Source organism: Alligator mississippiensis, chromosome 16, assembly GCF_030867095.1.
Source record: "Alligator mississippiensis isolate rAllMis1 chromosome 16, rAllMis1, whole genome shotgun sequence".
Taxonomy (NCBI): Eukaryota; Metazoa; Chordata; order Crocodylia; family Alligatoridae; genus Alligator; species Alligator mississippiensis.
In genome coordinates this window covers 12526863-12547612 of record NC_081839.1, presented here as the reverse complement: position 1 = coordinate 12547612, position 20750 = coordinate 12526863, and the positions used below count along the sequence as shown (strand labels likewise).

Sequence of the window (20750 nt, the reverse complement as noted above, 5' to 3'; positions counted from 1 at the left end):
CTTCACCTTTACACCTGATACGAGCTTGCAGTCATTACCTCAAAGGCATTTATCATCTAGGTCCTCTGATCGTACTAGTCCCTGGCACTACCAAGAATGCCACTCTCCATTGCCCATCCCCCCCACAAAGTCATTTTTCTCCTGGCTGCTCTTTATTCGTCTACAGCTCGGCGTGGGGAAAACAGGACGTTCTGGCCCGTCTGGTTTAGATAAAACTTCCATTCCACGTTTTGAAAAGAAATACTTAAAAATAGTAAATAAATAAATAAAAATCAATCCTCTCAGAACGTAAGTTACTATCTGTGATTTGCTTCGTGGTATGGCTTCAAGGTCCTCATTAATAGCAATGCCTTGTGTTAGAGGTTGCACGCTGAAGCCATGGCTCCTTCCCTTAAAAGCAGCTTTCCCCTGAGCGACGCACAAGCAAAACAGTCCCTGTACGGCTGGGGTACACTGGCACGCACATTTTGGAGTGAGCAGTTAAGAGTCAAGGGGGTCTCTTTCAAATCACGGAAGTGGAGAGCAAAGTCCCTTCGCGCACCGCAGCAACTGGGGGTTTCCACAGCAGCGGCTCAGCCAGCGCCCCCCGCAGCTTTGTAGATCAAGGGCATCCCCTCTTTGCGGCTCAAGGGAAGCCCCCCTCAGAAAACACTCGCTTCACTTGAATTTTTGACAAGGAAAAGAAAGCCCCGACAGCTCAGACCGATTTGAACTCTCTGAGCTCCTACGCGACAGCCCAGCTCACAAATCGGGCGTGCAGAGCTGACACCGCGACTGTCGTCTCCGCCCCCCCCGGGCCGCAGCATCTAACGGGAGTAAAGAGTTTAATCCACGAATTAACTGCAGCGGTGACTAAGGAAAGCGCCCTCCGCACAGCCGCGCTGCCGCAGCAGGGCTGGGGGAGGCTCAAGCGCTGGGGAAACACTTGGTCACTCTGCTCCTGGAGGCCTGAGCCCATCTCGAGCCGAGGGCCCCGGAGCCGCTGGAGCACACCTCCAACAACCACCCGCAACCAGCTTCCCAGACCGCGTGGTGTGGTATGGCGACCTACAGTCGTATTTAAAAGCTCTCAGCCCAGACGGGCGTCCACCATACCCAATCGGTTGCCGGCCCGCGCAGCGCCTCCCAGCCAGTGAACGCCGGCATGGAAAGATTAAGCGCCCGCCCCTTCCCTGGCCCGCCCCCGCCCTGCCGGCCCGGGGGCGTGGCCTGGGTTAAGGCGCGCCTGCGCCGTGCGCGGGACACGCAGTGCAGGAGCGGCCGCGGAGGAGCGCGGAGCTCTGTCCCAGGGGGCGTGGCCTAGGCGAGGGTGCACGGGACCCGCTGTGCGGGCGAGGAGGAGGGGCTCGAGATCCGCCCGGGGAGGCAGCGCGGAGCCGCCCGCCCGCCCACACGGCGCTGCACGTGCCCCGAGCCGGCATGCAGGAGCCCCGGGGCCGCCTGCTCCTTCCATCCCGACCCCAGCCCCAAAACATCCGGGGAGCCCCCTCCTCGGCGCCTCCGGGTGCTTAGTGTTACCTTTTACACGTGGCTGTTCACTAATTACTGTAAGTTTACATAGTGCTAATTAACGTTCATGTTGCTTACTAGTCTAATTATTTCTCATTCTAACGGTGCATGATTATCCTGACGTTAATAAGATGATTTTTAACAGTATTATGACATTAATGAAATTACTTTTAAAATCTGTTGGGCTTGCAAAACGCGCTCTGCATATCCAGCTTCTAAAACAGTTGAATGGGCGCTAGAAACCCTGGGCTGGGCATCAGCTAATCGTTATTGTTGCAGTACTGCTATATCATAATTATTCTTTATATAGTATTGTAATTATTGTGACTGAGTATATAGTATTCTTGTTTTTGAAAGCCGGGCTGGTTTGGGATTGTGCTGGCTCCAATGTCATTACCTGACTGTCCCTGGTGGCCCTGGAGTCCCTGACTGGTTTCTGTACCCTTGCAGGAGAAGGAAATTCCCGTCAGGGTACTGAGGAAGCTCCTAATCCTGAAATGCTTCCATCAGCTGCCCAAAGAGCTGCAGAGGCACAGTCATCTGGAGAGTGCCTCAAGGATCCCCATCTCTCCGCAGCAGCGCCATCCATCCTGATGCAAGCAAAGGCTGGGTGTGAGGCCACGGATGCCAATTGCGAGGCATGGGACACGGTGTAGGGAAGGTCGGAGCCGTGTATATAAGCCCTAGGTATCAGCGTGTGGCAGGGCACTGCTAGTGCCTGCCACTTTAAGGGCTGGGTCAGGCATCCAGCAAGTGCCTGATGGCAGCAGTCATTTTGACAACTTTGTATATAAAGGCTGCAGTCTGCTGCTGCCAGCCGAGGCAGAAACACTGCCTCGCTGAGCTGCAGCAGGAACAACCAGGCGGTAAGGGAAAGAGCTTATGGGGATGGCTAGGAGGCTCTTGGTCCTGGGCACGACCGAAAACTGCACCCTGCCGGGAATGGGTGGCCTGGTGGGGCTCCTAGTGGCGTGGGAGCCCCCAGGAAATGCCAGGCCAGTTACCACCCCGGTGAAAGGCGGGTCGGGGCGCCTTTATAACCCCAGCTCCCACAACCAGGTGGGTAACCCCATAGTAGGCCTGAGACAGCGGACCCCTGTGAGAGAGCGGACTAGATGCTCACAATCCTGACTTGAGGCACCCTCAACTGGTCAGTGCTGGGGCCAGGACCAGAAGGGTCAAAAGGGCCAGGGGCCCACTGTGAGGGACGCCCAGAGCCAAGGGCCTGGGGTTTCTAACTGGCCTTGGAGGGGAGGCCAGGGCCTGTGTGGCCAAAGGTCCCGGGGTGTGGGGCACACCTGAGAGGGGGAAGAGTGCAGGGAGGTAGACAGCCCAGAATGAGGGCGGAGTAGGCCGCCTGATCGGAAGGAGCCAGTTGGGGTCCAGACTGGAGGATTATGGGGCCCAGGATGGGGCCAAAGATGCTAAGAACTGGGATGCCAGCTGTGAGACATGAGCTGCAGCATAGGGGAGGATTTGGAGCTGCAGATAACATCCCCAGGCATTCGGGCAAGAAATGGACAGCCTACCGCTTAATTAAGACCATCCTTTTGTATTGCCACGGTGTGGCAGGAAAGAGAGGCGGGCGCTTAGCCCAGAAATAGGTGGTCAGGAAGGGCCTCCTGTTACACAGTGCAAGTAAATGGGCAGCTTCCTGCCACGTTCTCATCTTTCACCTGTATCATCAAGGTTGTGGCAGGTGAGGGAGGCGGGCAGTTAGCCCTGAGACAAGTGGGTGGGTCAACGATTTGACCGGCCCCAGGATGCCCACTTGTTACCAGTGGACAGGAGGATTAAGGTTCAACCAGACTGACCAGCAGCACTGGTGTTGCGGGGGACTCCTGCTTGGGACACCCCTCTGAATTTGGTTGGTGTTTGTGAGAGACGCACTGAAATTAGATTAAGGGTTCAAAAACATAAAAGGGACTGCTTTAGGACTAAGAGGAACATGAGAATAAAGAGGATAAAGAATGATAATGACAAGGCAGGTAAACAATGGGAAGCACACACAATAATACCGATGCAGTACTTTACTAAATATCACAATCAGCTGGAAGGCCCAAATGAAATAACAGGAAAATGGAAAATGGCATCAAGGAAGCAGACAGTTAAGAACAGGGCAGAAAATTATGGCATCCAGAGGATGAAACCAGTCTGTCAATCCAAGGTGGTTCAAATAGTTTGGAAGGTCACCTGGGACTGGGTTGTTCAGCACTATTGCCTCTCACCCTCCATGTGGAGCAGAGATTACACTCACCAGTCTCTTTGAATCAGATGCAGCCAGGCACAGCTCTCCCACAACTCCAATCATAGCACCTTTGCCAGTGTAGTGAGAGAACAGCTGCTGATGAGTCAGGCAGTTGTGTGAACTATCCGAGGCCAAAGTACCCTTTATAGAACCTACCTGTACGGCATGTATCAAGAATGGAATCACCTTACTACGTCTTAGAGCTCATCATGTTGTGAGAAACTGGTTATCAACTTTCAATATTGAGATTGGGCGGTAGGCTCCACATGTTAAACCTTTCTTTCACTTCTTGAGTAGACAAATAGATAAAGCTGTTCTTGCTTCTCTAGACAGAATTCCATTTTCAACTATTTCACTGTACATAGTTTATAATAATTGTTGCCAGACTTTTCCGGAAAGGTTTCTAAAATTCAGATGGAAAACTGCCAGAGCTTTCCCCTCTCAAAGAAATGCAGCACCTCCGTAACTTTCTGTAACGTGATCTCCTTCTCTAGTTCAATTGCTTGACATATTCAAATCTAATTCATATAGCTTCTAATCTAATACTGTATTATCATTGGAGGTAATTATTGCAGAGATCTGCTATTTGATGCCTCTGCCTAAAGTCTTCTAGCCAATAACTTACCTGCCTTGTCACGCCACTCATAGTCATGTTAACTCTCTTGACCTGACATGCAATCCCATGTCAAAATGTTTATGTATCATCACAAGAGACTTATTCTGTCTGTCTGGAGCACTCTGATTAGTTGTCTTGGCAGCCAATCGCAATGCTGAAACTGAAACAACCAAAAGTGCAGACAGAATAAGACCATTTCAGACAGATATGTAGACAACTTAGAGGTAGAACGAAGCACTGGGGCGCTCTGCTGTGGAGTGGGTAGGGTCCGACGAGGGCACGGGGGTGAGGGGGCAGGGTTGAGAGGTGGGGAAATAAAGCAGTGAGGGGCCCGTTCCCCATTTTTCCCCTCCAGAACCTGCCTGCCTCTCCTGCAGCCAGAGGGTGAGCTGCCAGTGGGATCTGAGCTGCTGGGGGCCTCCAGTGCTTCCCTGCATGGTGATGGTGCCCCACAGGACTGCCGGGCCGGGTGTCAGCGGGTGGGTGCTGCCCATGCAGTGCCGCCACCACAGCAGGAAGCACTGGAGTTCCCTGCAGCTCAGGGGCTGCATGAACCACTGGCAGCTCACTCCTCAGCCACGGGAGATGCAGGCAGGGACCGGGAGGAAAAAAAATGAAGATCAGGCCCCTCACTGTTTTTGTGGGGTTTTTTACTTGGCAGAGCCTGCCTGCATGAGTTGCCACTGGGTCTTACAGCCCCTGAGCTGTAGGAGGGCCTTGTACTTCCCGCAGCGGTGGCAGACCCCCACTGGGCCGGCTGGGCAGGGTGCTAGCTGCTCGGGTGCAGCCCCAGCTCTCAGGCAGTATCTGCCAGAACCAATGGTGCATGCGGCACTGGAAGCCTGGGTGTTTTCAGGGAAACTCAGGCTTGGTGGGCTTCCAGCACCCCGTGCACCGTCCCTGCCACCTTCCCACCACCTGGAACCACCCGGGAATGGGCTGGCTGCCCCGGGATGGTAGTGGGATGGCAGCTGGGTGTGATGGCAGCCAGAGAAGGTGTCAGGGATGGGGTACGGGGCAGTGAATACCCACCAAGCCCAAGCTTCCTCCAGCACCCTCAGGCTGCCAGCACCCCCAGGCTGCCAGCACCCCATGTACCATCCCCATCGCCTCCTCCAGATAGGGCCCTTGTACATGTGAGGAATAGCGCTGTAATATGTTATGAAGAAAACTAATACACATGGGATGTGTTTTACTTTGCTATGTAAAAACTCATTTAAATCTTAACATGCCACCGAACCTGTACATCATTACACATTTAAATGGTTAAAAATGGGCAACGAAGCCACTTAAATGGGCTATTTCCTCACATATACAAGAGCTGTTAGTCACGTATACAAGGGCCCTCTTATTCTATGACTGTAACCAAGTCACAAGGTCAAACTTTTGACAAAATATGTGCTTGTATTCCTAAGCCTGTGTTTACACATGGACAGCTTTACGTAGCCATTTGAAGGGTGAGAATTTTTGATTCTGTTAAAGTATTCGGTCAATCACTATCCTAAAATCCTGTATTTAAAGTAATAATTTTGCAATAAAAATGTAATGACAAATGTTTTGTTGGTTTCATCTAGTTTTGAATTATTATTATTTTAATTTACATCCTTGGGGATCTTACTGCAATATTTAAACAGAAGTAAAACTCTAGATTTCTTTCATGTCATCACAGAAATACACCAAAGAAACCACACCAAAGCAAGTAACACATGCGCTGCGGGGTCCAGGTGCTTCCCTCGGCAGCAGCGATTCCCCTGCAGCCACCCGGCTGAGAGCTAGGCGCACTGGTGCAGCCCCAGCTCACAAGCAGCACCCACTGGATCCAAGGGTGCACGGGGCGCCGGAAGCCTGGCCATGCTCAGGGAAGCTCGGCTTTGGTGGTATTCCAGTGCCCCATGCACCGTCCCCGCCAGTAATAGATTGCAGTAGACTATCGATTCTTGGCAGTCAGTCACAATGGTTAATGACAGGCAGAATAAGCAGGGCATTATAATAGAAAATTTTAAAATGATGGAATAAGAAGATTTCAGGAAAGAAAATTTAAGAAGTCTGGAAGACTTAGAAGTCCATCTAGTGAACATGAATATGACAGAATGCGAAACAGGCAAGCAAGAGAAAAAGGAATTGGCTGAAGAAAGAAAACAACCTTTCGAAGCTGACTGAAGAAATCATTTAGCAGTACTTGGTCAAAGGATTACTAAAAATCCTGTATTTAAAGAAATACTTTTGCAATAAAAATTTAAGTGTGAATGTTTTGCGGTTTTCAGCTAGTTGGAGTTCTATTGTGCTTTTCTGAGGGATCTAAATATATTTTCATTTTGTGGAACTAGTTTATGTGCTCTTTCATGATGTGAAATATCTTGCTCTGCTGCAAATAACATTTGAGACCTGTCTTTTGCCCTTTCATTAGCACACTTTATCTATTTCCCCCTAAAAAGTAGCTTTTCAAGGTTCCCTTACCAGTCACAGCAGATGACATGTAATGCCTGTTGTCTTCACTAAACTATGCGATTGATTTCTCCATTGCTCACAGAATTTAGTATCTTTAAGCAATGAAGTATGAAGCTTCCAGCTTCCCTTGTTCTTAATACAATGATTTAAATCCATTGCTATTATAATGGGAGCTGGGTCAGAAATTAAGATGTGTTGTGTTTCTGCACCTAAACAAGCAGGAACCAGAGACTGGGTATGAGAAAATAATCAATCCTGAAGTACAACAAGTGAACTGGTGAGAAACAGGTCTAGCCTCTCACCTCTGGGTTGGTGAAGCCTCCAGATATCTACCAATCCTAGGTCTTTTTAATAAATAAGAGGGCTTGTTTTCAGTTTTCTGATAGACTCTGTTAACAGTAACTGAGTTTTCAAGCACCGTATCCAATACGCAGTTCCAATCACCACCCAAAAGATTGGACTTTGTTGCTGACATATTGGTACTGTATGACAAAAAGATAGCATCTCCACTACTCTTACCTCCCCTCAGAGTCGCCCCATCTGTTAATGAATGTGAAAGCAATTAGTTTGTGAACGAATATAGCTGTACCTCTGCTTCAAGAATTGTGTGAAGAGTGGGATACAGCTTTTCAAAGCATTTCTAGTAAGAAAAGCAATCCGACTGTCCAGAGATGGTAATGGTCTGAGCACTTTCGTCCCTTCGGTGGGCTCATTCAATGCTCTCCCATTGCATGACATGACAGTCATTGTCATTAGTTCTCCCCATTGTACATTGAATGAAGTTGCCAAGCTCCTGGGGACAAAGAGGGACAAGACATAAGAAAGACAAGACGTAACAAAGAAACCCCCAGAGCAATATCTCACTGCTTGGTCACATCCAGGTCCCTGATGGCTTCAACTAACACGACCACACTCACCGCTCCACACGCTAAATAGTTACAACAGATTGTTATTGCACCATCGACCATGTGTTAATATTACTAATTTCACTAAGGTACGAAAATCCACTAACCAAAGCAGTAAGGCAAGCGGTAATAATGTCATGTCATGTCATGTCATGTCATGTCATATACTTCCCTGAATGCCTGTGCTGAAATGTCTAGAGGTAAAAACAATGTTACTATATAGCCAACCTCTTGAGCACCTCAGCCTTCAGGAAACAACAATCTATCTCCTAACTGCTAAAAGATTTAAAGTGGCCTTCGCTATACGTATAACTGACTAATGACAACTAATTAAAGAGTCCTTGTATAATTAAAATGAAGATATTCTGGATTTGGCTTCTTCTCAGGTAATTAGCCCAAGAGTTGTCCTGTTCAGTAACAGGGGTTGTGAAGGCTTCCCAGACGGAGGGGCAGCTGCCTGCTCTGCGGCCTCACAAAACGGAGGGGACGCTGCCTCTCAGCATCGCACAAAATGGAGGGGAAGCTGTCCCTCACAAGCCAGGGAGGCTTGCCTGGTCCACGCGGCAGTGTGACGGGAATGCAGCGCAGGAGCCCAACAACTTTGCTGCCTGGGACACGCGGGGGAGAACGGTGATGATGATGCCATCGAGGAGCGCTCTGCAGAGGGGTCGGCAAAACGACCCTGCGGGTGACGGGGTTGAGGAGTACCAACCCTCTCTCAGTGAGTATGGACTCCCCCTGGGAAAGGGTAAACCCCAGGTACTTACCTGGGGCTTGCATGGAGGCGCAGACCAGCTGCTGGTGTTTCCTGTGGTAAGTCTGAGCTGCGGTGCGAATGGAAGGACGCTGCTTGATCTTTGATTCGACCAACTAAATAGTTGGAAAAACTGTTCTTTGCAAGCTTTCGGGCACAAACACCCTTCTTCAGGCATAGGGACAATCTGCTGGCGCTTTGTGTTCTCCATGGTGGAAAAGAAGTCAATATGCAAACTGCAGGTCTGTGAATATGCGAATATGTGGCAGCGAGGATCAGAAGGGATGGGGGACAATAAGTGTGAGACAAATAGGTGGCGGGGGGGATGGGAAATGGTGAACTGGTGCTCAGTTGTAGCTGGCAAAATGCAAGTTTCCCCAAGTAGCTTGTGCACAGGGAAAAAAGGGATTAATTGTGTTTCGAACCAGCGCTGTAGAGATACGCCTAGGTGTTCGGTAGGTAACGGGCCTGCAAGCAACAAGGAGCTCATTTGCCAATGCTGCCACATCAAGTGGACTTCAGCCACCACCTAACTGCACGTAAGAGTCTTCCCACCAGGGATCCTGATTTTCTCGGATTTAAAAAAATCCCAATTTTCAGCTAAAAAAAAGTAACTCCAAATCTACATTTTTCCATGATTAAAATGCAACACCACTGTGTACACATCTCTATATTAGTGGTGTTTCATTTAAATGACGGAAAAATGTGGATTTGGAGTTCCTTTTTTTAAACTGAAAATTGGGGATGTTTTGTAAATCAGAGAAAACTAGGATCCCTGCTCCTCGCTGTTTCTTGTGCCTGGGAGGCACCTGAGAGAAGGGCAGGGCAGTGAAAAAAGACCCTTTTGAAAATGGAGATGCTAGAGGCAAACGGAGACTGAGAGAGAAAGGCAGCAGGGGAGGAAGCTGAGAGCACAAGTGAGAAGCCAGCAGGGATGTTTCCTGAAAGAGACTGCCTGCAAGGTAGCCAGGTGTTTGGGGCCCAAGGGTTCACCCGGTGTATTGTAGCTGACCAGTACACACTGCTTTCTCTTTAAAGCAAAGAAGAAGAAGAGCCGCTTGCTTTGGGTGCGCTCCGTCCCCTTGAAGAGGGAAAGTCCCCTCCCAGAGTTAAGCCAGAAGGTACGGGAGCCAGAGAGAAGAAATTGGGGGGGTTCAGGACCCAAAAGGCGAGGGTGCCAAAAAAAGGAATGGACTGGTAGCACCAAGCAGAGGGTTGTTTCTGGTCTTGAATCACTGAGGGGACAAAGACCCCTTGGGAAAATTAGGTGATTTGTTTTAAAGGAGCCCTGAGGATTTCATCCCAGAGGTTAGCTCTTAGGGGTGTACGAAGCAGGCCGTATTTGATTTGGATTTGCATTCGGCCTGATTCAGGGGACACTGATTCGATTTGTTGATTTGGATCATTGTCCCGATTTGATTTGGCTGAACCCAAATCTGCAGATTCAGTGCTGATTTGGAGAATCAGCGATTCAGCCATAGACACAGCTTTAAATGTTTTTTCTACATAGCTCGAGGTACCAGGCACGGCTTGTGAACGCCGAGATGGTGGGGCAGATGGGGCGTCCCACAGGAGCGTGGGGGAGGGTGGCCCACGTGCTCAGCGGCGGACCTGGAAGTGGACCAGAAGTATTTACGGGTCCGCCGCCAAGCACGTGGGGGACCCCTCTCCCCCGCATCTCCCAGTTCGGTGAGCAGCTGCAAGTAGACCCCGGGTGCCCCCCCAACCCAGGAGGCACTCGTTGTCAAGCCAGGGGTAGGGGGGGTCACTTGCACGCTCCGCGGCAGACCTGGAAGTGAACCGAAAGTGCTTCTTGTCCACTTCCGGGTGCACCGCTGAGCGTGCTGGGGACCCCCCTGCGCTCCCGTGGGATGCTCCGTCAGCCCCACCATCCCGATGGTCACGAGCCACCTGGTACCTTGAGGTATGTAGAAAAAATATATAAAGCTGTGTCTATGTCCGAATCATCGACTCTCACCTGCCCCCACCCTGCACACAAATCTGGGAGTATGTGTCCCCCATACCCCTCTGGGAGCGCGCACAGATGTGGGGAGCCAGCTCCACCCTGCCTCCTGGATGAGCTGCCTGCAGCCCCAGCCCGCTCCCCACCCCGGCCCCGGAGCCACGCGGTCCAGCCCCAAACCCTGCATACCACCTGGGCTGGGCTGGAGCTCTCCAGAAAAGTTCGAGGGTGGAGGGAGGCTCCGCAAGTTATTTTCCCTCCATGTTATCCAGGGAATCTCCAGTGTATAATACTCGACCAGTCCTTGGAACAGGCAAAAACCTTTGTCTCTCCATTCTGCAAGACGTGTGCTCAACATTGGGCTTCTGATGAGTGCTCTCTACACTGTGACCCCTTCCCATCCTGTCATTCATGAATTCTTTTCTGCGCATTGGCCACATTCGGGAGATGTCGAGGGTGTCGCCAATCTCCCATCCCAGCCTTGCCTACAGCTTGGTGGTGAGGGCTTAGCTCACTGTTGTGGGAAGTAGGAAATGGAGGGTGCAATCTTTCCAGTCTGAGGGGGACCTCGAGTTCAGGTTTCCAACTTCCTGAGAGAGTGCTCTAACCACTAAGCTTATGCAAAAGGTGGACATGACTGCAGCTTCCCCTCAGAGGTAGGCTCCTTTTAGTGCCAGACATAGCACCCTGAGTCAGGCACCTGGGCTCTAAGGAGGAGCAGGATTTCAGAGACAACTCTCTGGTTCCTGTTGTCTAGGTCTAGGCACCTTTATGCCCAGGTGTCCTCAGACAGAAAGTTGGGTTATTTTGAAGGCGGCATCCTGCTTCCCAGCGTTTGGGCAGAGAGATGGGAACGCTTGCCACATTTGTAGAATTTTTCCGAGATCTCTACCTGATTGATGAAGGAAGGAGGAGATTTTACTCATGTGCACAGCAAGAAGTTCAGCTACCTGTGCAACAGTATCTCCCCCTTCCCTGTGCTCAGGGAAAGGCCAGGGTGGGGACGGGGATGATGGTGAAGGAGAAGGTCTCCGGGTAGCTGTCGATATGGTGAGTGACTACAAAACTTCATAAACCTGAGGGTTTATCCAGTTACTTCTGTTGCCAATTTTCAGTGTACATGAAAGCACCCCTTCTTTAAAGCAGTGCTGATGTGATTATATTGGAGGAGTAATGCCAGGATGTGAGGGAAGGCATAACATTGGGTTTTCTATAAGAAAGGCTCCAGGGAGCCAGAAAATAGGATTGCAGCTCACTCACTGTGGGAAATGTCTCCAGCCACATTCTGTATGAACAGGGGCATCAACTTGGCCACCTGATTTACTCAGACTTTCCTCAGTTTAAAACACATGGAAACAAGAACACGTAATGGAGTCAAAATGATTTCAAATTTAGGAGATAGCCGCTTTGGTTACATTATAATAACCAATATAAAGACAATAAGTTCTAAGTAATATAAAGGCAAAAGACAATAACATCATAGAAGAGGGGCCAGCAACATATTCAGATTCAGTCTGCAGAACCACTGGCGGTGGAGAGCTCTGCCTGTGCCTGCACCTGCCCCCATGTCAAGGTCAGGCAGCAAGGGGTTGTGCAAGAGCTGGGCAGTTTCTAGCTGCACCCGGGCCTCTGCCACTTATCGCCACCACCGTCCCTCAGTTGTAGCATAGGCAAAGCTTTCAGCCAGTGGGAAGCTGCACTCTCCCCCCCAGCCAGAGGGTAGGGGGCCGAGAGAAGCAGTGGCAGTGGCACAGGCACAGCTCCTAGATGCCTGACCCTGGCTTGGGCTCAGGAAAAACTCCCCACTGCCAACGTGCTGCTAAAGGCACTCGGTCCACACCAGACTGGAGCCGTATGGTTGCGGCCACTGTATTAGGAGACTTTTCTTCGAAGCCATTGCATTCAAAAGTCTCTCATTTCAAATTTGCAAAATTTCAAAAAACTAAGTAACATTTTTCAAAAAACCCAAAGTAACATTTTTTAGATTGTCACTAAAAAGTCATATTTTCAGGATTCATTGTTGAATTTTTTTTTAAATCCCCAAAGTTTTATTCATTAGCAATTTACCATGTATATTTTGTCTAAGGAAATGAAATAGAATGTTCTCGGTCTAATAACGGGCATCTTCAAAATCCACAGTAAATGGGAGAAAATATAAAGAACCTTTACTATTGCCTTTTCTTCTGTCTGTACTGCCCAGGTAATTGAAGATGAGCAAAGATATCAGTGCATTCATAGGCAGCGTATATAAGCCTTTTATACACACCCTCAGAGATCAGAGGATTTACCTGTTCCAGGCCAGTGGAGTTATCCTTGATATCTTTTGGTAAAAAAATGAACATACTCAGTTCTCCTTCTCCTTTTTTACCGTAGGGGAGTTTGAGCACTTGAATCTCAGGTTCCTCTATGATGGCCAGATTGTAGTAGCCATTCTGAAACATCATCTGCACATTCTTGGTCCGATTCTGTAATATGAAGAACAGACACGAAGAGAAGCAGAAAGCACAGACATTCCCCTATCCAGAATCTGTGTACTGGAAGTCACACAGTCAAACTGGGTCTAGGATCTGTTTCTGGCCCAGGATGAAATTCTCCACAGGTAGCCAGCCCCTGTTCTATCTGTCGGCTTTCTGGACCTGAACAGTGGCATGTTGTGTTCCTCCCTTTCAGCCCCTCTCACATCAGGTTCATTATAACTCTCCTTTTCATTCTACAGAGGACAATATCGACTTTTTTCCGACTTATGGGTTAGGATAGAATTTCCCTCAACCCCATCATGCATTTGTTTTGACATCTCAAATGAGGACATTTTGTTTTAAAGAACACCAGAGAAAAACATCCATTTGTTAAGGAGAAGAATTAAGTTAAAATCCCCTGGATATAGTTACGTTCCTCATTTTGGAACCCAACATTATAAAAGCCAGAATAGCGCCATGCCAGAATCCTGTTTTATAGATTTGGATTGCTTCAGGCTCAAGAACAGAACATGAACGCAACTTCTTATCAGGTGTGTCCTGATACCTCTAGGACACATTTTATGCGGACTGAGATAAGAAGTCATTAAACACGTTGCCTTTTCCACATTGAGCAATTTTAATTCCCTTTCCCCAATCAGTAATGGACCTACACTTCCTTTGGTCCTTGACATCTAACTTCAAAGGGTGCTTGTGTGTCTCGTAGTAGCTGTATTACAAGTGCCTTGGTCTGCCCGGGTTTTTCCTTTATTGCCATCTGTAGTATTGTAGCTACGCTTCCACATTTTGAGAGATTCCTTGTTAAGTTTCAAGTCACAAAAGCATTTGCTGTTTAGCCAAGCCAGTCCGTTGACGTGATTCTTAACCTTCCTCACACAGGGATGACGTATCCTCGTGCCCTTAATATTCCCTCAAAGGTACAACCAAATTCCCCGAGTCCTTTTTTCTTTAAAGGTACTGTCCCTGGGATCCTGGCCACCAGTTGTTTGAGGTTTTGCATGCCCGTGCTAACCTTTACTATTTATTTGTACTCTTGTCATGCCTAAAGCCATACTTATGGTCAAAGACCCTACTGGGGAAAGCACTGTATAAATCCAGAGCATTCCCCACAGAACAGCTTCACCTTCACAGAGGGCTACTGGATTGTAGGCATTGCACTTGCAGTGTTTGGCAAGCCCTAAACCTGCTGGGTATCTTGAGTCTACCATCAATCCCTGACCATTGCAAGGTCAAACTATCATCACCATGAAATCAGCAGCAGTATCAGGCCCTGCCCTGGATTTACCAGCCCTCTTTCAGAGCCAGTGAAGAGAGGGAAGACGCAAAGGGAGGGGAGAAAGCCAGGCTGAGCAGGCTTCTTTCTGCTCACCTCTGGCACCCAGCAACCCAACATCCCAGTGTCCCCCCTCCCCACACACGCACCTCTTTGGAAAACAGCTGTCTCCCATTGCTAGCAGACAGGTATCTGTGAGCTCAGGGAGCAGCAATCTCCTCTGCTGCCAAAAGGCAAAGTTCAACCCCTGCTCTTGGTGCATGAGGAGGTAAAGGGGTTGTCTCAGCTGAATGGAAAGGAATTTGCCTTGACCTTTTTGTTGAATAAAGAACCCAACACATGCAAGCTGTAGACAACCACACATGGAAATGATGCATTAAGGAAGCAAATCAAATGGTTGCCTTTCAACCTAAATGTACAGCCCTGTGTGTATACATCGTGCTACTGTCTGTAGTCAATGATCTCTGAGCCAGAAAACTGTTTCATTTAGTGCACAGGTAAGTTTGGTGTTCTCAGACTTCCAGAAGCATGACTTTGGATGGTCCAACATCTTCTCATACTTTTGCTGTTGGTGGGAAAGGAGGTGTTATAACTAGTAAAAACCAAATGAAAGAACCTTATTTAGACTTCAAAGTGGTACGTGTCCAGCCAGCATGCACCTCTGACTGCTCACCAGTTTTCTACGCTTGCTTGCAGTGCTACTATCCAGAGTAAATCACTCGATGCTTCTTTGCTTTTCTCTTTCTGCAGAGCTAGTCTTCCCACAGGGAGCAAACGTGTTCTCTGAAATGAACAGCCAGGGCAATGCAGACTTCAGTATAAGAAGAAAACCAACTTTTGTTGTCACCCCAGGGCCTGCTGAAATCAAGAAAAAGAGGAGGCGCCTACCTTGCCTCTTTAGAGGCAGCAGGCTCAGACCTGAATGGAAGCTTTTTAAAAGGGAGCTGACATAAATAACACCGTCAGGCTGGGGGACACTGGGAACCTGTGGGGGGTTGGGGTGCAGGCATGGGAAGGATGGGGTCAGGTGGGAATGGGGAGCAGAAGGAAATATAATTTATGTTCAGGAGGGATGTTGGGCACAAGGAGTGGGAGGGATAGGGGGAAAATGGGAGGGAGGTTTGTTTCAAGGCAGGGATGGGGGTAGGGTTTTGCAATTGCAAAGAAGCAGACACCCGGGTGGGGGAAGGGGTGTATACCCTTCCCCCTGCCCCCCCAGCCCTGCCGGTGCCCCTCACTCCCATCCCACAGCCCCTTTCTCTCCCACCCCCACATACCTCCTGGTGCTCCTCCCTTATCCAGGAGAATTAAAGTAACCATCAATCCCTTCTTCAATTGCCCTGATGCCCCTCAGCCTGCTCACCTCTGCATGGAGTCCCCTCTCCTGCCCCTCCAGGGCTTCAATCCGGGCACAAGTGGCACAGGCAAGAGACTCCCGGCCTTGACGCTACCCCCAGGCCTCACAGGTCCCACGCAGCAACCCCCGCAGACAGGGCTGAGGGCACTGCCGACCCACCCAAGGGGCCTGTCTCAGTGGATGCCTCACAGGAGCTGCGGGCCGGAGGCAGCAGCAGGGCAGGGGCCTTGGCTGCGCTCCGTGTCACCCCATAGTAGCACCCCTCCTCCTTCACTTCCCTGAATCTCTGGCATAAGCCCCCACGTGCTCCTGCCCACGACTGGCCTGTGAACTGCCGCAAACTGCTCCGCTGTTGGCAGTCCCTGTTCACTGGCTGCCTGGTCCCAGCCTGATCCCCAGCAGTTTGTGATGCACTCTTGGGAGACGAGGTTAGTTATATGCTCAAGACCTTTCCCAGCTTGCAGTGGCATGCATAGTTTTCAAACTTTTTTTTAGGAAGGCTTCTAGATCATCTCCATGTTTGTTGTGAGGGAAGATTGGGGTGTTCAGCCTGAGGAGAGCAGCTGGGGCTCGCTACGCGCCTGCAACTCCAGGGTTTGACTGCATCCTGAGTACTGCATGGTGGTGTTTGCACTTGAACCTGGCCTCTTGGGCACCATGCTCATGATGGCACTGGACCTCTTCGTGCTGGCACTGGCCTTCCTTGTGCTGGCACTGGGTCTCCTCCTCCACCATCTCCATTCGCTTCAGCTCTAGCTCATGCTTGATCTTGCACTCCTCAGCTTCCAGCTGCAGCTGATATTTGCACAAGTCCCACTCAGAGGATGGCCCCTCGGGTTCTGCATGCACGTGTGGAGGTGATCTTGCAGCCTGGTCATCATCACACAGGATCTTAATCAAGTCTTCTCTCTTCTGCTCCCTCCTATCTCTTTCATCACCTCTTTCAAGTTGACCACAGTCATGTGGTCATACTCGTCAGCCACCCCAGCTATCTACACTGACCACTTGACCCGATGCCAAATTAGAGATTGTTTGCTCAAGGGTTTCCAGTGACTCTGTTTCCTTCCCCAAATAATGCCTTCAAGACACAGGTTGTCGGATCCCACAGCTACCATCACACATGGTGGGCCAGTAGCTAGTGCTCCTGCGTTGAGCCACCCATTTCACTGAGCCTGACCACCTTCCAGGCTCTAAGTGCCCCCCTGGGGGCACCTCACGACCAGGCACCCCCACTCCTGGACCATGCCTGCAAGGCTGGGGAAAATGAAGCCACCATTCTCGATCTGGACTGATCTTGGCCCTATGCCCCATGGGAAACAAAGGCCTAGTAGTCTTTGAGGGTATTTGATCCACTGCTCGAACTTGGGGTGCCTCCCTGTCTGAAGCAGAAATAGTGGTCCCCCTTACTAAGCCAAACCAAGGGGATCCCAAGGCACCATCTACACCCTCTCCCAATGAGTCTCCCATGCTACGTACATAGGAGAAACGTATTGGTTACAAGAAGTAGGTTTGGAATATGGCACAGGATAGAGCAATATCAGAGAAATCCCTTAGTGCAAACGGTGGCATGATAGCCTTTGATCACGCATCTGAGTTCATGCAGGCTATCTATTTAGTTAGTGAGGCTGTGCAAAATTTTGCCAGGTGTTTCATTTCAAAGCTGTTTCAAAGTGTTTCAGGCTCAAAACAGTGACATTGAAACAGAACAAAAGGATTTGATACAGCTTCGAAATGAAACGAGGGCACTCAGAACATTTTGAAAGTTTCAAACTATTTTGCATTTCGACGCTGGGCTTATTCGGGTTCAGCACCAGTCACAGGTGACAGGGCAGCCTCCTTTCATCCAGCTCACAGGTCTGGGGCTCGCATCCCTGGAAGGAGTCCAGCACAGCCTGGCAGCCTTCCCGGGGGTACAGGCTGCACCCAGCATTGGAGATAAATGCTGCTGCTGCCTGTCCCAGGCAGCAGCTGCAGCCTCCCCTCATCCGGCACAGATACGGGAGCTTGGTCCCCCACGAGTAGTGTGGCACAGCCCAGCAGTCCTGCCGGGGTGCAAGCCCCTGGATCTCTGCTGGGCATGGAGTGCACCCGGCACCGGAGAGAATTGCTGCTGTCTCCTGTTCCAGGCAGCAGCTGCAGCCTCCCCTCATCTGATACACTGATCTGGGGGCTCACACCCCTGGCAGGGCTGCTGCGCTGTGCCAGACTCCTCCCAGGTATGCAAGCCCCCAGATCTGTGAGCCGGATATGACAAGGCTGCCGCTGCTGTCGGGGACAACAAGTAAGCCCTGTTTCAAAATTCAAAATGGTTTCAAGCTTTTGAAATGTTACAAGTGCCCTTCTTTCATTTTGACTCCTTTTGTTGTGTTTCAGTTTCACTGTTTTGAGCCTGAAACACTTTGAAACAGCTTTGAAATGAAACACCCCGCAAAATTTTGCACAGCCTCACTAACTAAATAGATAGCCTGCATGAACTCAGATGCGTGATCAAAGGCTATCATGCCACCGTTTGCACTAAGGGATTTCTCTGATATTGCTCTATCCTGTGCCATATTCCAAACCTACTTCTTCTAACCAATACGTTTCTCCTGTGTACCTAGCATGGGAGACTCATTGGGAGAGGGTGTAGATGATGCCTTGGGATCCCCTTGGTTTGGCTGAGTAAGGGAAACCACTATATCTGTTTCAGACAGGGAAGCACCCCAAGTTTGTGCACTGGATTAAATACCATCAAGGACTACTAGGCCTGTGTTTCCCATGGGGCACAGGACCAAGATCAGACCAGATTGTGGATGGTGGCTTCATTACCCCAGGCTTGCAGGTGTGCTCCAGGAGTGGGGGCGGCTGGACGTGAGGTGCCCCCACGGAGGCACTTGGAGCCTGGAAGGTGGTTGGGTGCAGTGAGACACATGGCTCAATGCAGGAGCACCCCCTACTGGCCCACCACGTGTGATGGTAGCTGTGGGATCCGACAACCTGTGTCTTGAAGGCATCATTTGGGGAAGGAAGCAGAGTCACTGGAAACCCTTGAGCAAACAATCTCTAATTTGGCATCGGGTCAAGTGGTCAGTGTAGATAGCTGGGGTGGCTGACGAGTATGACCACATGACTGCGGTCAACTTGAAAGAGGTGAAGAGAGAGAGAGGAGGGAGCAGAAGAGAGAAGACCTGATTAAGATCCTGTGTGATGATGACCAGGCTGCAAGATCACCTGCGTGTGTCCATGCAGAACCCGAGGGGCCGTCCTCTGAGTGGGACTTGTGCAAATCCCAGCTGCAGCTGGAAGCTGAGGAGCACAATCTCAAGCATGACCTGGAGCTGACGCAGATGCAGATTATGGAGAAGGAGGCCCAGCACCAGCACAAGGAGGTCCAGCACCAGCGAGAGCATAAAGCTCAAGAGGCCAGGCTCAAGTGTGAACATGATCTCTTAGGAGTCCAGCACAGCCCAGTTGCCCTCCCGGTAGTTTGAGCCCCTGGATCTGTGCCCTGGATGAGAGGAGGCTGCCCTGTTGCCTGGGACCAGCACTGGGCACGGGGTGCGCCCAGCACCAGAGATAATTGCTGCTGCCGTCTGTCCCGTGCAGAACCTGCAGCCTCCCCTCTGTGATCCCTACCAGGTCATATTGCCCACTAGAGAGCCGGCAGGCTAGCTCTTCCCGCTTGTTCCCCATGCTCCTGGCATTGCTGTACAGGCAGCTGAGGTCCCAGCTGACCCCCTTGATGTCCTGAGATGCTGTGGGAGAACCGCTGCATTAGCTTTTGAAAAACAGTTGTTTTTGTGTCCTGCACAAGGGAGCTTTCCTGTGCTCAAGTCCCCGGGCACGCTCCACTTGACCTTTCCCCGGCCCCTGCAAAGTCAGGTTAAAGCTCTGTGCGTAGATCAGCCATCAGCTGCTCTTCAGGCCTCTGGGCTCAGGCCGCTTGCTCGGCCCAGCCCTCTGGGCACCTTCTGCACGCCCCTCTGCACGAACTCCCGTGCAAACCGCTGCTCCCTACTTGGGCTGCACCTGCTTGTGCTCTCTGTTCGCAGGGGTCCCGGGGGGCTCAACTAAGTAGGGACCTGGGCAGGGGGGTTTCCCTCCCGGGCTCCACTCAGCTGACATATCCTGCCCAGCACGGCCCCACAAGCACAAATGCACACACATGCTCGCACACACGCTCACACTTCCTCAGCCCCCTACAAGCGCCCCTGTGCTCACTCGCCCTCTCTCTCAACCCGGCTCCTACCTCCTGGCTCTTCACTGGAGGGTCCAGGTCTTTGGCTCCCAAGAACACAATGGGCATGAACCCACGTCTCCCCCGGGGAGCATTCCCAAGAACAATTTTGACTAACGTGGCCCCTTCCCCACCCCCCAGCGCTGCTGGTGCTCCTCATTCCCAACCCACAGCTCCCTGCTCCCCCTGGTAACCCTAGATAGGGGGGTATCGGCAGAGGGGCAGGGGGCAGGGGGTGTCTGCAGGGGGGTGCCGGTGGGGGGGCAGGTGCAGTCCATGGGGGGTTGGGTGGGGAATGGGTTGGCACAATTTGTGGGAAGATGGGGGGCAAGCATGATCCATGGGAGGGATTATGGGGATGCAGGATCTGCAGGGGATTTCTGGGGTCCGGGAAGGTTTGGCAGGATCAGGTTTTTAGCCCCCAGCCTGGGTCAGTTCCAGTTTTCATCTAAACGTGGCAAAAGCACAGACGTGCACCCGGACAGTGTCTGCAGAATGGCTGTACAACCTCCATTCCTGAGATGACAAATTGTATATAGTTAAAACATTTATGTTCCTATTATTTAAGACAATTAAATATTTATTAGTTAAAAAGTCCTGTTAAAGGTCATCTTTTTAATCAGTTGTACTCTCCTGAACAAGATGTCTTTTCAAAAGGCAGAATGCTTCTTCGATTCAACATTTATTAATATTTTACTGAAATTATGATAACATTAAAAGACAACAAGAAATTGTTTTTTAGATATATAGGGAGTAAAAGGAACGGCCAGGGAGGAATAGGACCCCTGCTAAATGGGCAGAAACAATTGGTGATGGACAAGGGGGACAAGGCTGAACTCCTCAACAAGTTCTTTGCCTCAGTGTTCCTAAGCGAGGGGCACGACAAGTCTCTCACTGGGGTTGTAGAGAGGCAGCAGCAAGGCGCCAGACTGCCACGTGTAGACCCTGAGATGGTGCAGAGTCACTTGGAGGAACTGGATGCCTTTA

General features: G+C 50.5%; 1 long non-coding RNA gene across 1 annotated transcript; it reads left to right on the top strand.

The window, feature by feature from the left end:
• The first annotated feature begins 1263 nt into the window (after positions 1–1263).
• Positions 1264–5931, top strand: LOC132246447 (uncharacterized). Its single transcript, XR_009457731.1, has 2 exons — positions 1264–1547; positions 1960–5931. It is a non-coding gene; the product is annotated as an uncharacterized LOC132246447 (long non-coding RNA).
• Positions 5932–20750: the final 14819 nt, after the last annotated feature.